A 13,797-nucleotide genomic window follows, 5' to 3' on the forward strand; every position below is an offset into this window, starting at 1 on the left:
CAGGCTTAGATGCAGCCATTGAGGAGAAAGCAAGATCGTGCATTGACTGCCAGAAATCGAGAAACCTCCCACAGCTTGCACCTTTACACCCATGGGACTGGCCTGAGGAACCGTGGCAAAGAGTCCATATTGATTTTGCTGGACCACTCGAGGGCCACATGTTCCTAGTGGTAGTCGATGCTCATAGCAAATGGCCTGAAGTCGCTGTCATGAAAAGCACCTCTTCAGAGAGAACTGTCGAAGAGTTAAGGTCTATGTTCTGCAGGTTTGGTCTTCCTCAACAGCTTGTCAGTGACAATGGCCCACAGCTGGTGTCGGAAGAGTTCCGAATGTTCATGGAAGAGAATGGTATTCAGCACATCAGGTCTGCACCGTATCATCCTGCTACAAATGGGCTTGCTGAAAGATTCATACAAACCATGAAGCAAGCGCTAAAGTCCTCCCCAAGTACCCAATCTCTAAACCGTCGCCTCAACAGATTTCTGTTGTCATACCGAAACACGCCCCACGCCACAACTAAGGTGTCTCCGGCCGCATCAATGTTCAAGAAAACACTCCGCACACGACTTGACCTCTTAAGACCTCAAAAGACAAAAGACATTGTTCATCACCAACAGGAAGCTCAAATGGGACAACGGGCGAAAGCCAAGTTACGGTCCTTAACGGCGGGGGATAAGGTTCTTGCTCGGAACTATGCCCGCGGTGATAAGTGGACACCTGCAACAGTTGTTGCGAAAACAGGCCCTGTATCATATACAGTGAAGACCCATGATCACCTCGTTTGGAGACGACATATTGATCAATTGCTCCTGGCTTCCGGCCCTGGGGAAGACTCATCTCGTGCTACGCCCTTCAATCCAGCGCCAGCGGTCTATCAAGAGCTACATCCACCTTCAGAGGAACCTCAGGAGCAACCCTCTGAAATGGACAATGTCCACGGAACACCGAAGGCTGCTCAGGGGACTATGCCCGGTACCCCTCTCAACCCAGGAGTCATTCAGCCATCTTCAACAGACACTGTAACTGACTTATTGATCGGTCGTACTTATCCTAAAAGACAAAGACGACCCCCTGACAGACTGACGTTGTAGTGTAGTGACTAACCCAATTTATGGGGCAGAATAATCCCCAGGGTTTAGTCCGGATTGAGGTAGTCCACCCTCTCTCCGTAGTTAGCGCCCGGTTTGAGGGCTAGTTAAAATTGTTGTGTGTTGAATCACAATCTTTACATGGAAAAAAAATTATAAAAAAAAAATGAAAAAAAATAATAATAAGGTTGACTTTTGCTAAGGGGACCTTAACAGTAAGGGGGAAGGAATATGTTATGTATTGATTGTAGTCGTTGCTCGTCGAGAATGCAGCGGTGCCCCCTGGGTAACTTGTTGATGACGTAAGTTGTTGTTGAGTGCGGAACAAAAATATACAGACGTAGTTGAAATGGCTTCCTGTCTCCCGAGTCTTTACTTTGGATATTAACCCTCCTACCCAAGTTATAACAGACAGTAAAACCACATTTAAACATTTTTTAAATATTAAATATGAAGCATACAACTTACAGAAATGACTAATTGTGTTTTTTTTCCAGAACTATATCTTACCGACGAAGGTTAATTTATCATTGGAGTGCGGCAACATTTCAATAATTGTCAAATGAGTTACTCATATCAAAAGGGCTTTTAAACTCGATGCTGTAATACTTATCAATAAGCAATCCTGATATTTTGTTTTAATATGCCCTTGCTGAACAAAAATGAATTGACATTATTAATCACCATGCAGATGTAAATTTTGTTTGCATTGAAAAGAGGACCGCCTGAACTGATTCCGTGTGAAAGTGTCCACACGTATCCGTATTTGATTAGCCTACTTAGCGTGAGCCTCATCATGTGCGATGAGCGAAGACACCGCCCATCAGCGGCCCAAACAAACGGGAAGGGACAGTTCTCGGCAGGACACCCATTCCTCCCACCGCTCCTAGAAGGCCATGCTTCAGCCATGTGTCCATCAACACGGTCGGGAGGCGTCCATTTTTGAGTCCTCATGTCCACTGTCTGAGGCACCCCTGTCTCTTTGACGACTCGTGTGACCTTTTCCCCACGTCATGTGTCGTGCCCGGTTACGTCAGAGTGGCGGCATAGTGTCAAAATGTGGTCATGTTTGCGTCTGAACACTCCGTTAATGGTTTTACCCAAAGAGCACTACTTTGGAGTGAAACACAATCTGATATGAGATGACAGGGGTGACAGAGGCGGGGCAAGACAGGCTATATCCAACGAGGTGGCTCTCGTGTCACTGGAAGCGTCCTATTAAAGAGGAATTATTTCGGGTTCGAGATGACAAACTTGGACTTTTCTATGTGTATGTGTGTGTTTATGTGGGACGCTCATCATAAGGTAGTTCAATGAGTGTTCTGAGCTCACGAGAGAGCTCATCCTGACCTTGCGGCCCCTCACAGGCGTTGATTTACTACCATACAGACACTGGATGTCTTTTCACTGTCTCATAAGCCCTTTTCTTCTCCTTCATTACTTTTTTTAGGGTGGACAAAGCACATTGTGCTCACACACCATTGCCTTATCACGTTAGAGTTGACTGGGACACCAGAGCTACCCCCGCCCCTCCCCTTAGGCTTCTTTACCCCCCCGTTGCTGCTGTGCACTCAGTTGAACAAGGGTCAGTCTAAGCGACCCACCAATTCTGACACACACGCCACATTTTCCTCAACATTAAACAACACACCCCTGCACTCATGTCAGCGGGGCAGCGTTACTTTCTATGGATCTTACAAAACACTGCAGTTAACTGAAAATGGATTTTGTGTACATGACAATGGTGTTAAGGACTCTTAGTATGAATGTTCTTGACAGCAACACTGTCAAGTGTTGAACTTGAGAAGTGTGTTAATCACTCAACACAGGTGTAGCCAATAATGCTGCTTTCCAGACTGTCAAGTAGTATCCCACTTGCATATTACAAGGTCGGCTCTCAAAGCTTCTTAACTGAAAGTTGACTGAAAGCAAGACGAACAACCTTTCACTTAAGTATAATTTAGCAACATTATGGGCGATGCTGACAAAAAGATTTTTAGTGAGCATTAATTATTTATCTATTCATTTGACATTTTAACAAACAATTGAAGCAGAAAGGGTGTTTTTTTTATTATTAATCAATAATCAATGCTGATATTCTTATTTTTTTTTTCAGTTTTTGTTTTCTGTTATTGTTGTTGTCATGTGTATAATGTGTGAAAAGCAATAAAAATATTGAAAAAAAAATGCTGATATTTCGTGGATACAATGAGTAGAGATAATTAACGTAATCTTTTAATTGCCGTTCTTTCATTCACAATGTGTGCTGCCATTATTGTGTGATGACATGTTGGTGATGTTGCGATACATCTGGTTGATATGAGTACAAGTGTTCCAATAGTCCTGGCCAGAGGTCAGAATTTCCTGCCGAACAGTTTTTTTTTTTGTAAGTAATTTTTAAAACAACGGTGGACCACAGCCCACTTGCTGTTTTTGTGTTTTATGACGCTTCACCAGACAGTGCAACTGCAGCATTGCTTTATTCATTTCTAGGCCAAACTTTTAATGCACATATAGGATATATAGACAAAGAACAGGTAAGTACTGTAAGTACATTTTATTTATATACCAATTCTCAGAGAGAGAACTCACAAAATGCTGCACATGGTTAAAATGTCACAACCCGTTAATACGTTCATAAGAAAACCAAATCAAAGCATTCAAAACCTCTTGGAATGACTGCCTGAAGTGATTGTTATATTTTTTTTTCCTTTTGACATTTGCAGAGAAGAGGTCGTTTTGATCTCTAATAGAAGTGGATTCCACAATTTAGGAGCAACAGACTGTCTTTGGTTTTTAACCATGTGTGTGGGACAGTCAGTAAAAAGTAGTCAGCGGACCGCAGTGGCCTAGCAGGACAATGAAATTACATGAGAGCCACCAAATATGGAGGAGCTTGACTTGGCAGAATGTATGTGTGCCAGGCAAAAGAGCCTTGCTGTGGACTTGTGGACTATTTGGTGAAAAACATGTTGCGGGGACGGGTGAAGAGAGAATCAGCAATACAGGAGGAATCAAAAGCATGACTCATCATATCTGGTTCATCATGAAATAAAGTAGACTTAAGTTTTGAAATTGTTTTGAGGGAGCGAATGTAAATTAAAATGACATTTTTACTTTATTCACCAAAAACATGGCGTGATCTTTGGAGAAAGTGACTGCAATTAATACAAATTAATTTACATTTTGCCACATTAAATTATAGCTGTGAAGTTGGGACCCATTCAGCCATGAACGATATGTTTGGGATATATGTATAACCAATCAAGGGCAGTCTCTCAGGTTGTCTGGGAAGATGCAATGATCAACAGTATCCAAAAGCAAAGGCGGCGCTAAAACAGAACCACCATTGAACATTTACGGCAATGCAGGTTATCAAAAGGTCATCCAAGATCCCGAGAAGAGCTGTTTTGGAACCATTAATACACATTCATTGTGCCGAAAATAACACCCGCATTTAGCTTCTTGGAGGACATGAAACTGGCAAATAAGTGGCTATCGCACTTCAAGCAGACGATTACAAAAATGTCCAGAAAATTATGAGGTATACATAAGATTAAATCTCTTACATTGGGGACGAAGGAAAACGGACATCATCGTTTTAACCAGGGAGTGAGGCTAGCAGCCTTTTTTTTTTTAATTTATTTATTTTTTTTAACGGGCATTCTTAAGTCATTTTTATTGTTAAGTTTCTCAAGTGAAACACAATTGAAGTGATGTTTTTTGTTCTGGTGTTTAACTTGTTTGAAAGACCTGTTTGAAGCCTCCAACCGTTGCTGTTAATAGGGCAGAACGGCAGGAGTGTATTTGATAACCACAGCAGCGCCAGTATGACATCCACAGCCAAACGATGGCTCCCAGCTCTGCAAACAACCACCACACCCTCGATCCATTTTTATTGTATTTGAGCAGCAGTGTTATATTTCCTGGCCTCCCCTTAGCACCACACACACAGGGCACTCCAAACAAAAAATCCATACTATCGACCCGCCAGTGTCACCACAATTACTCTTCCCAAACAGCCATTGAGGACAAATTACATCTGCACTGCCTTTTCACCCGGTCACTATGGCTGAGGAGTAGCCCCCCTCGCGCCGCCAAGTCCTCCTCCTCTCTCCGTCCCTCGATTTGCCACCTAAGTGGAGCTATGAATACGAGGACAACGACTAGGATAGGAGGTAAAACGTGTCCGAATTTAGACAGAACTTACATACTTACCCATCTTCCGCTCATTTTTTAATTTCAGGTGTTATGAAGATGTGAAGCTGTCATCGTTCCCTCCCCATGTCAAATATTCAGCAACTACTTCCTACAGTTCATGCTTGACATGCGTCCTATAGCTATGGACAAATATCCTCTTGTTGGTGGGAGCACTATGCTGTGCAATTCACAGCATATGTAGTCACACACACACTCAGATACACACACACACATGGTCAGACCTCCAGCAGTGAGGGGTACGCTTGCCCTGTGGTGTGAAGAAAACCACAACCCATGTTTACATGCATAAAGAAGCCCAACACCACAGAAATTCCTCCGCTATTGATTTTCTAGTCTGTATATACTGCCAAAATCATTTATTCACTATTGGCAGCGGTGCAAGCAACAACCGCCGTTTAATGCGCTTAGCTATTAAGTTTCTTTGCAAGTAATCTCCGGGAACGTTCCCCCCCCCCTCTTCGACATCAGACAGGGTGATTACATTTTCCTGATGTTATGATGGCCCAAGAGAACATTTAAATGATTTCTGGTGCAGGTGGTATATACCGGCTTGTCTGCACTTGATTCTTTTTTTTTTTTAGATGGTGTGGGTCCCCTTTTTGAATCAGGATCATCAGTCACCACCTACACATACAGGCACACGCACACAAACCGAGACGCAAACACACACACAAACACAGAAGCACTTAGACACGCAGTGCCTTTCATAAAGGATGACAGGGTCTAACACTGTTTTAACTGTAATAGTCGCAGTGCCATTTACGCTGTATTTCTCTTCTTAGCAGCACTTGTGCTCCAAGCCTCATCATGTTACTCAACTTCTTTCTGGCGATTAAAAGGTTATTCTCTCCACTATTAAAGCACGTACAGCTGCAAAACCGATTTTATGAAATCATGACATATATTTCTTGTCAATAGAGATGGAAAATAGATAGATCGACTTATTTTACATTTTTCTTGTGTGTGAATGACTTTCAATGATTTTGACTTTGAATTTCTCCTCGATTCATTACATTTGATAACATATTGTACCCGTAATTGGCAGGACAAAGAGCCACTGGAAGCTAAAGAAACTCGACCAGAAAACATGAAAAGAAATAACATTGGCTGAAGTCATGTTGGCTGTAGGCTATATCTCTGCTGACTTTAGATAAGTAAGAGGCAGGGCACAACCTGCACCTATCACTAGGCCATCACAGGGCACATATACGCAAACAACAACAAACACTCAAATTCAATAATGTCAGTTTTCCGAGTCTTCCATTGTATGTTTTTAGAATGTGGAAGGAAGCCTGAGAAGCCGCAGAAAACCCACACAAACGGCACACGGATGCAATCACAAAACCTCTTGACACATAAATTAACGTCAAATATTTCTGTTCTACTACAATCCCAAAGTATATATTTTCAATACAAATAAAACTACAATCAAATCAGTCACGAGAGCAATATTGGCCCTTGATGTTTTTGACGTGTCATAAAACATTTGTGATGAAAAAAAAAGTCACTAGCCTGGAAGGAGTCAATGATGACAGAAACAAAGCCCACATTTTGCATGTCTCGGGCAAAATAGCGATAAAACTGTATCCAAATAAATCCATGAAACTCCAATTCACTTGACAACCCATTACGCTGCCTCTTTGAATCCCGCATTAATGCACAAAACTGCATTACAACACTAAAGCCCCACCTTTCAAGACGGTGTGTGTGTGTGTGTGTGAGTCGAACATTCATGCATCTGCGAGTGTGTACTTGTATGATATATGGTGATCAGTCACAGGAGGGGTTTTTACTGCGTGATTATTTCTGCTGTGACACTAACGAGCTTTGGCTGCAGATCCACTGCAGACCAATTACACAGGAGAGGAGGCTGCTTGCTTATTACAGTCAGATAATCAGCAGGTTTTACCCTGCGTGTTACAGCTCCTGCTGCACACATGAACATTTGATTTTTGCGGAATATGCATGGCTGAACGTCTGCGACGTTTTTACATTCATTACTCCCGCGTGTGCATAATGCAGCCGTGCTTTTTAAATGGAAACGTAACCACTGGCTGATGCAGTCCTCTCCATATCAGGGGCGAGTCTAGCTTTCTGATTTATCACTCCTGCATTGTCTCAATTGTATCTTGGGTGCACCAATATGCCACCTCTGCACATATCAGATTGCGTCCGTGCTCAGTATGAGGGATTTGTGACTGCAGGGGCAGCTCACAAACAAGGACAAGACGCATCCAAATCTCTCCCTGCTCACTTTTTGGTTTATTCCATACGCCACTGTCAGCACTTTCCGCTCAGAGGTAAAGTTAGGGAGGGGAGACTTTTAGATGTTAATGTGCATGTTTGCACATGATACACTCTAATCAGTTTAATTATTTCCCCTAATTACCAGCAAACATCTAATGAATTCCTTAGGAATGCTGTCATGTTGTGTGTGTGCTCATGTCTTCGTCCATTTGGCACGGCTGCCGTTCGTTTCCCCATAAACAAATACAATTAGCAGAAAAGGTTTCATTACCGACCATCGTCCTGGTACGAAGTCCGCAAAAAAAAAACAACATACACAGTATCCATCCTTTTTCTATGTGTGCGATGGAATAAGCGCAATTTAGAAAAAAAATATGCAACGTTTGTTGTCCTTTGGGATATTTATGCGTGCACCAGCATGCAAGTTTTCTCATTTTCTTTGTTTGTATTTTCATTGAAGGTTATTTTTGTTCTTTTACAAACATCCCGGTCAAGGTCGACTGCAGACCAGGTACAATGGACTCGGGCCTTGGTGGACTGATGATGAATGTGTACATTTCATGACAACAAAAGCATAATGACCTTATTGTATAATGAATGGATTCATCATTAAAAATCTCTGGCCTGCGGCAGAGTCTTTTTTGCATATTCTGATGTCACCTCCTCTCTGCACATCACATGCATTTTCAGTGTACGCCTCGTGTACGTGTGTGTGGGGGTGTGTGTGTGTGTGTGTGTGTTAGCATTTATGTTTGTTCAAATTGTGTGTGTATCTACTGTCGGCCTATGTGTTGCCGCATTAGTCCTGACTGGGCTAAATACTAATACTAAAAGAAAATGCAAAAATAAGCTAAACACACTTTCTCCAACGCATTAGTGTTGAGTCACACTTTATTTACTCGGTTGCCAAGAATATGTGCAATACAAACGAGGAATTTGCTTTGGAATGTCGGACTCTGTACATCTAGAACACAAATTAAATTAGGGCAAAATGAGGTCGAGAAAGACATGACGCAAAAGTAATCATCAAAATCGGTTGATGATAATAATAACAGCAACAACCCCAAGTGTATAATATTTCCAAGATGCAGGCTTTTCATGCAAATAGTTTCATTTGGATTCAGAAGCAGTCCGACATGTCTTTTTGAAGATTAGACCAACTGCAGTGGGGTAATAATTGGGAGATTGGACCAGGAAAGTCATAGTTTTCGTACAGTTTCAGCTTAAAGTCATGGTCACTTGGTACAGTTCGGTCAAGGCCTTCTCTACTGGCCGAAACACTATTAGATGCACTTATCCACATTTACAACCTAAACTCCAGTTCGTTACATGAAATTAATTTATTCCAAACAGGCATTTTTTTAAATGTGGATGTTAGATTTTTTTTTTCTTTTTTTTTTTTGTCCAATCAGATTTCAGCCGCTATGTGCCGCCATGTTAAATAAATCTTCCCAGAGCCTTCAGAATCAGTAGTGCCGGTTGAAGTCATGCAAACCATATTGGCAACGGGACTGCTTCTTTAAATCAGATTTCAAATTGGCGTCGCAAGGCCATCTCGTTGATCTATAATGTCCGTTTTTTTTTTCCATCCTCTGGTTGGTTGGAATGTTACTGTCAGGTTTGACTAGCAAAACATATATGTAGAAATCCGCAGACATAAAAAAGGCAATAAAATACATCTTACTCACCAAAGATGCTTATTTTTAAGTGTTCTTTTTGGCATTTTATTAGATAAACAAACAGTGATTCTGAATTGGAATAAGGGGAATTAGTTGTGGTGTAATGTACATGTGTTGAAGTTAAAGCCATGGTGCTACTGACAAGCTGACCTGAAACCCTTTAAAATTATTTCTCGCTTTAGGAAAGAGAGAAGAACTCAGTTTCTTGTAATGTGTTTTATAAATTGTGCATTGCATTTCATAACAAAGCCCCCAAAAAGAAGTCAAAGTTCCATTTTTGGTACTCACTATCAGGGGCTGGCAGAAAACAGATGCATACTGTTGATGTTTATGAAGAATGGATTCATCCTTAAAAATGAGTTGTCTTTCTCCAAAAAATTTACAAAGCCAATACATTCGCCTTTTGCTGTTTACTCAACTTTTAATTGACCTTTATCAGATTTAACGCTTTAGTCACAGACTTTCCCAAAAAGTGTAGTGTCATTTCTTTCCAAAATGTGGGAATGAAACTGTGTTAGAATGTGCAAAAGGCCCTCGGGCTCAGTGCCCATAAACTTCTGATCCTAGAATTGTCACTGGTAGATGAAAGCAAAATCGATCAGTAAGGATAACTAAAATTGAAAAAAAAAAATAATTAATCAAATGAAAAAGATTGTTGAAAACAACAACAAAAATAGCTAACTGAAATGACATTTTTTCCTTCTTTGTCAAATAACTTCATATAAGCTTTTTGGGTTAATTTCAAATATATTCATTTTGGCTCGGTTAGATTTTACGACACGCATAAGTAAACACGCACCCTTTTGAGTATTAGTGTTGGTATCAGTACAAACTGCACTTAGGGTTTTGTGGATTGCCGCAAAATCAAATACGGTATCTGGATATTCAGGACACACATTGTCAAAAAGGAATCTTTTGGGGAGTTTTTATTACACAATTATTGTGATATTTTTAATGTTACACCAAATAAATACACTATTGAAGAATATTCCATTTATTTTTCACTCAAATAGTATATTTCAGTCATAATCTAGCTGCACTTTTTCGCGTTTTCCTATCGCTGTCTAAATCAAGTATAGCATTGTCACGTAACCACGTCATCATTAGTAGTTACACACACCTACTACTGTAATAACACTAGTGCCTCACTTCAGACGGGAACCTTCACTCAGCACAGCTCACTGGCTTAGTGACCTAATGTAGGGAGGGGGAATGCCACTTGAGTAGCTGTGAACCAATCAGAGGACAGAAAAATGCTAATCACCCTGAGACTTCTACTGGGCTCTGAAATCAGATTGGTTAAAAAAAAGAACCAGCCACTTCTATGAAGTCCGAAGGCCCTGGGAAGATTACATTTATATGTCAGTACATGGAAGCTAAAATCTGATTGGACAAAAATAAAGAACCCACAAATGACAGTAAGCTTGCAGGCCGAACACATGCTATGAAACTAAGACAAGATTTTGGAAATAAATTAAAATGGTTTCTGTGCATTTGTGAATGCACCGACGGCAGACCTTTTGAACATGTTTAGGCCAGCAGAGAAGGCTTTGAAGGCCTTCAGTTTAGGTCCTGCAATTCAGTACAGCCTTTACTAAGAAAGTCTAATAATGTGGTATGCTTAAAATCATGTTCTGGCTCTTACCTCCTGCATACTTTTCTCTTCCTATCACTCTGTTACGCAAGAAAATGAATCTCTCCACAAACTCTGATTCCAGACAATAATCTATCATTTACGTGTCAAAACTGAGATGAATGCACAGTTGATCTGTCCGTTTTGATGGTTTGGAATTAGTATAATGTCATATAATTGGGGCTGTAGTTTACAGTGGTGGCAAAGAAGTTAATAAATTACAAATTAATTTCCTTCCTCTCGGTTCTCAGACGGAGTGTGTTTATACATTGTTCTACACTACTACCTGAACAATAACATTGTTTTTAATAATGGTCTGACAGTGTCATTACAAAAAATAGCATCAACTGTGTAAAAGCAAAATTCTGAATTATGCCTTTAGATGTGGTGTGTGTGTGTGTGTGTGTGGTTTTCCTCCACATCTCTAACGAGAGACATTTAAATGCTGCACAAACACAGCATCGATGGATTGACAGTGGTCAATTATTGGAGCCTCTCTGTACTTTATCAATCCTCGGACAAGATTAGTGTCTTTGTGAAGGTTGCCGTCCGGCAGGTCAGGGAACATGCTCTAACCCTGCAAAGGATACAAATGGCGCATACATCTCCCAAACCGCTCCAAATGTCACCTGTCAGACACCAACACAGAGAGTAGGGGTCACACTGTGGTTTAGGGTAAACACACACGCACATGAACACTGCCTGCTCGTTTTCTTTAAATGGCAAAGATGTTTGCATCCTCCTCTTAGAGGAAGAGAACTGAACCGAATCAGCCCTTCACCAAGTAAACATTCCGTTAGAAAATCACTAATGCATTCATAGAAGAAGAAGCCACAGTGGGGGGAAGTTGCGAATGGTGAGCTCGCCCTCTTGTCTGCAGTCAGGTGGGATGACAGGAGATTGCTGCTAGGTGGCTCGAGTCAGCGGCACCTCTGACAGCCTGTCACAGGGAGATCACTGCCACATGCTTGTCTGTCCACAGCGCTGACGGCTGACCCGTCCAACGCGGACTAGCCCGCTGGTCATGCCATCTCTGTCTGCTGTCGGACGTTTCTGACAGCTGACAAGACACCTGGGACCCGAGAGGTAGGGGGCACAGCTCTGCTACCTGTATTGACATCACCATGGACTTCAGCAGAAAACTCTTCTGGGTGGGAAATGAAGGCTGCATTTGCAAAAATATAACATTTTAGTGCACACGGGATGAACCGCATCTTATTTGCAAATAAATGCATTATGTTTCCGTGGACAAAATGTGGTTTAATTGTGTTTGTACAAAGCACGTGTTCAAAGCACACAAGTCCCTTTAGAAGCCGAGACAAAGGGAGCTGGCAGAGAGAGACTGCGCTGCAGAAACATATGGACCGTGTCATTTATCATGACTGCTGCTGAAGGAAAGAGAGGCCGTCACTGGCTTGGCATTGATCTGAGCACCAGTCCACCATTGTTCCCAACAGCACCTGGCGGACTTCTAACGGGGACAAGCAGATATTTGGAAGAAATTGACTTTTTTTTTTGTCTATTTATAACGCCTGGATATATGTATAACCATTGAAAAAGATTTAGCAAAAATTAAAAAATTGTTCGATTTGATCGACAATATAACGCATTCTGAGATATTGATTTAACAATATCTTTATTGCTAATTTTGTTAGGTTGCTTTTTATATTTAATTCATTTCTTTCGGATAATTAATTCCATTTCTAAGAATAATTTGAATCAGTTTATTAAGGTTGATAGTACACTGTAAAAAGAACCTTTGCCTTTACTGCATTTTACATTGTCTACTATTTGCATCGTTTATATATTTATTTTATTTTATTCAAAAATATTAGTTTATATCCTATTCTACTCTCTCCTCCGTGTTTCATTGCATTGTCCTCCGTAGTGAATCCTCGGTAATTTATCTTATTGTGGCAATTGTTTGCAGTGCGATCTGCTTAATGCAGTTTTACACCATGCACCCCAAACTGTAACCACAATAATGAACATTCTAAAATGATGCTTTTGTGACTGATTTGTTAAGTGCATACAGCAAATTTGAAACAGTGCTTGAATTGAATTTTATTTGAAAGTGCACGTGTTCTCACTGATGCAGTCAGTGGTGTAGCGATGCAAAACCGGCACAAAACAGTCATAATTAATCACACTGATAAGAGAGCAGTGTTTTTCCTCCCAATTTTCTCCCCAATGTTAGGCCTGTGCTTGAAGTGAAGCCTACATGCATGTGACTTATGTTTTATTGTGCGCTGCTGTGAAAGCGGTGATATTTTCACCTGGCTTTGTTAAAAACACATTTGCTCACTCAGCATTGTCTGTCTGCAGTAATTCATCACACAAGCTTTGGGCTATTGATGGAACCGGCATCCGTTTGCAGGCCGCTGTCAATGATTCACTCACTAAGCCCATCTGTCAGGCGTTCTGTGCTCTGCCCTCTCTTCCTCACCAACACTATTCTGCTCCACCCTCCTCTTCCTCAGTGATGGATGGATCAAGTCGCTGACAACCTGAAATGGCTACGATCAACATAAAAACACCTCCCAGATTCTGTGTCGGCGGTTCATGTAATCCGTGCAAATATTCAATCCATTTTTGTCCCAAAGTCACCCGCAGCGCTATGCGGGAACCATTTACAACTTTGGAAAAAGAGAGACTGTGTAGCAAGGTGATTTCTGGAGGTGATTGCTAACTCTTTGAGTATTCACAGCTTAGCCGGGGGGACTGATCGATAAATCAACGGCTCGCAGAATCCATCTCGATTGTGCCATTAAATGCTCTCAATACAGTCAATGATGGAGTGTGGCCGACGCATTTCTGAGATGTGGTGGTGGAGTGCCAGAGCAATGAAGCACAGGCAAAGGGGATAAAGTATCTAAGTGGTAACAAAGCTAAAGGTCTTGACGTGAGCACTGATCAGTGGCCCCAGTCA

Source organism: Idiotropiscis lumnitzeri, chromosome 6, assembly GCF_059441095.1.
Source record: "Idiotropiscis lumnitzeri isolate Australia: NSW breed Sydney's pygmy pipehorse chromosome 6, RoL_Ilum_1.0, whole genome shotgun sequence".
NCBI classification, from domain to species: Eukaryota; Metazoa; Chordata; class Actinopteri; order Syngnathiformes; family Syngnathidae; genus Idiotropiscis; species Idiotropiscis lumnitzeri.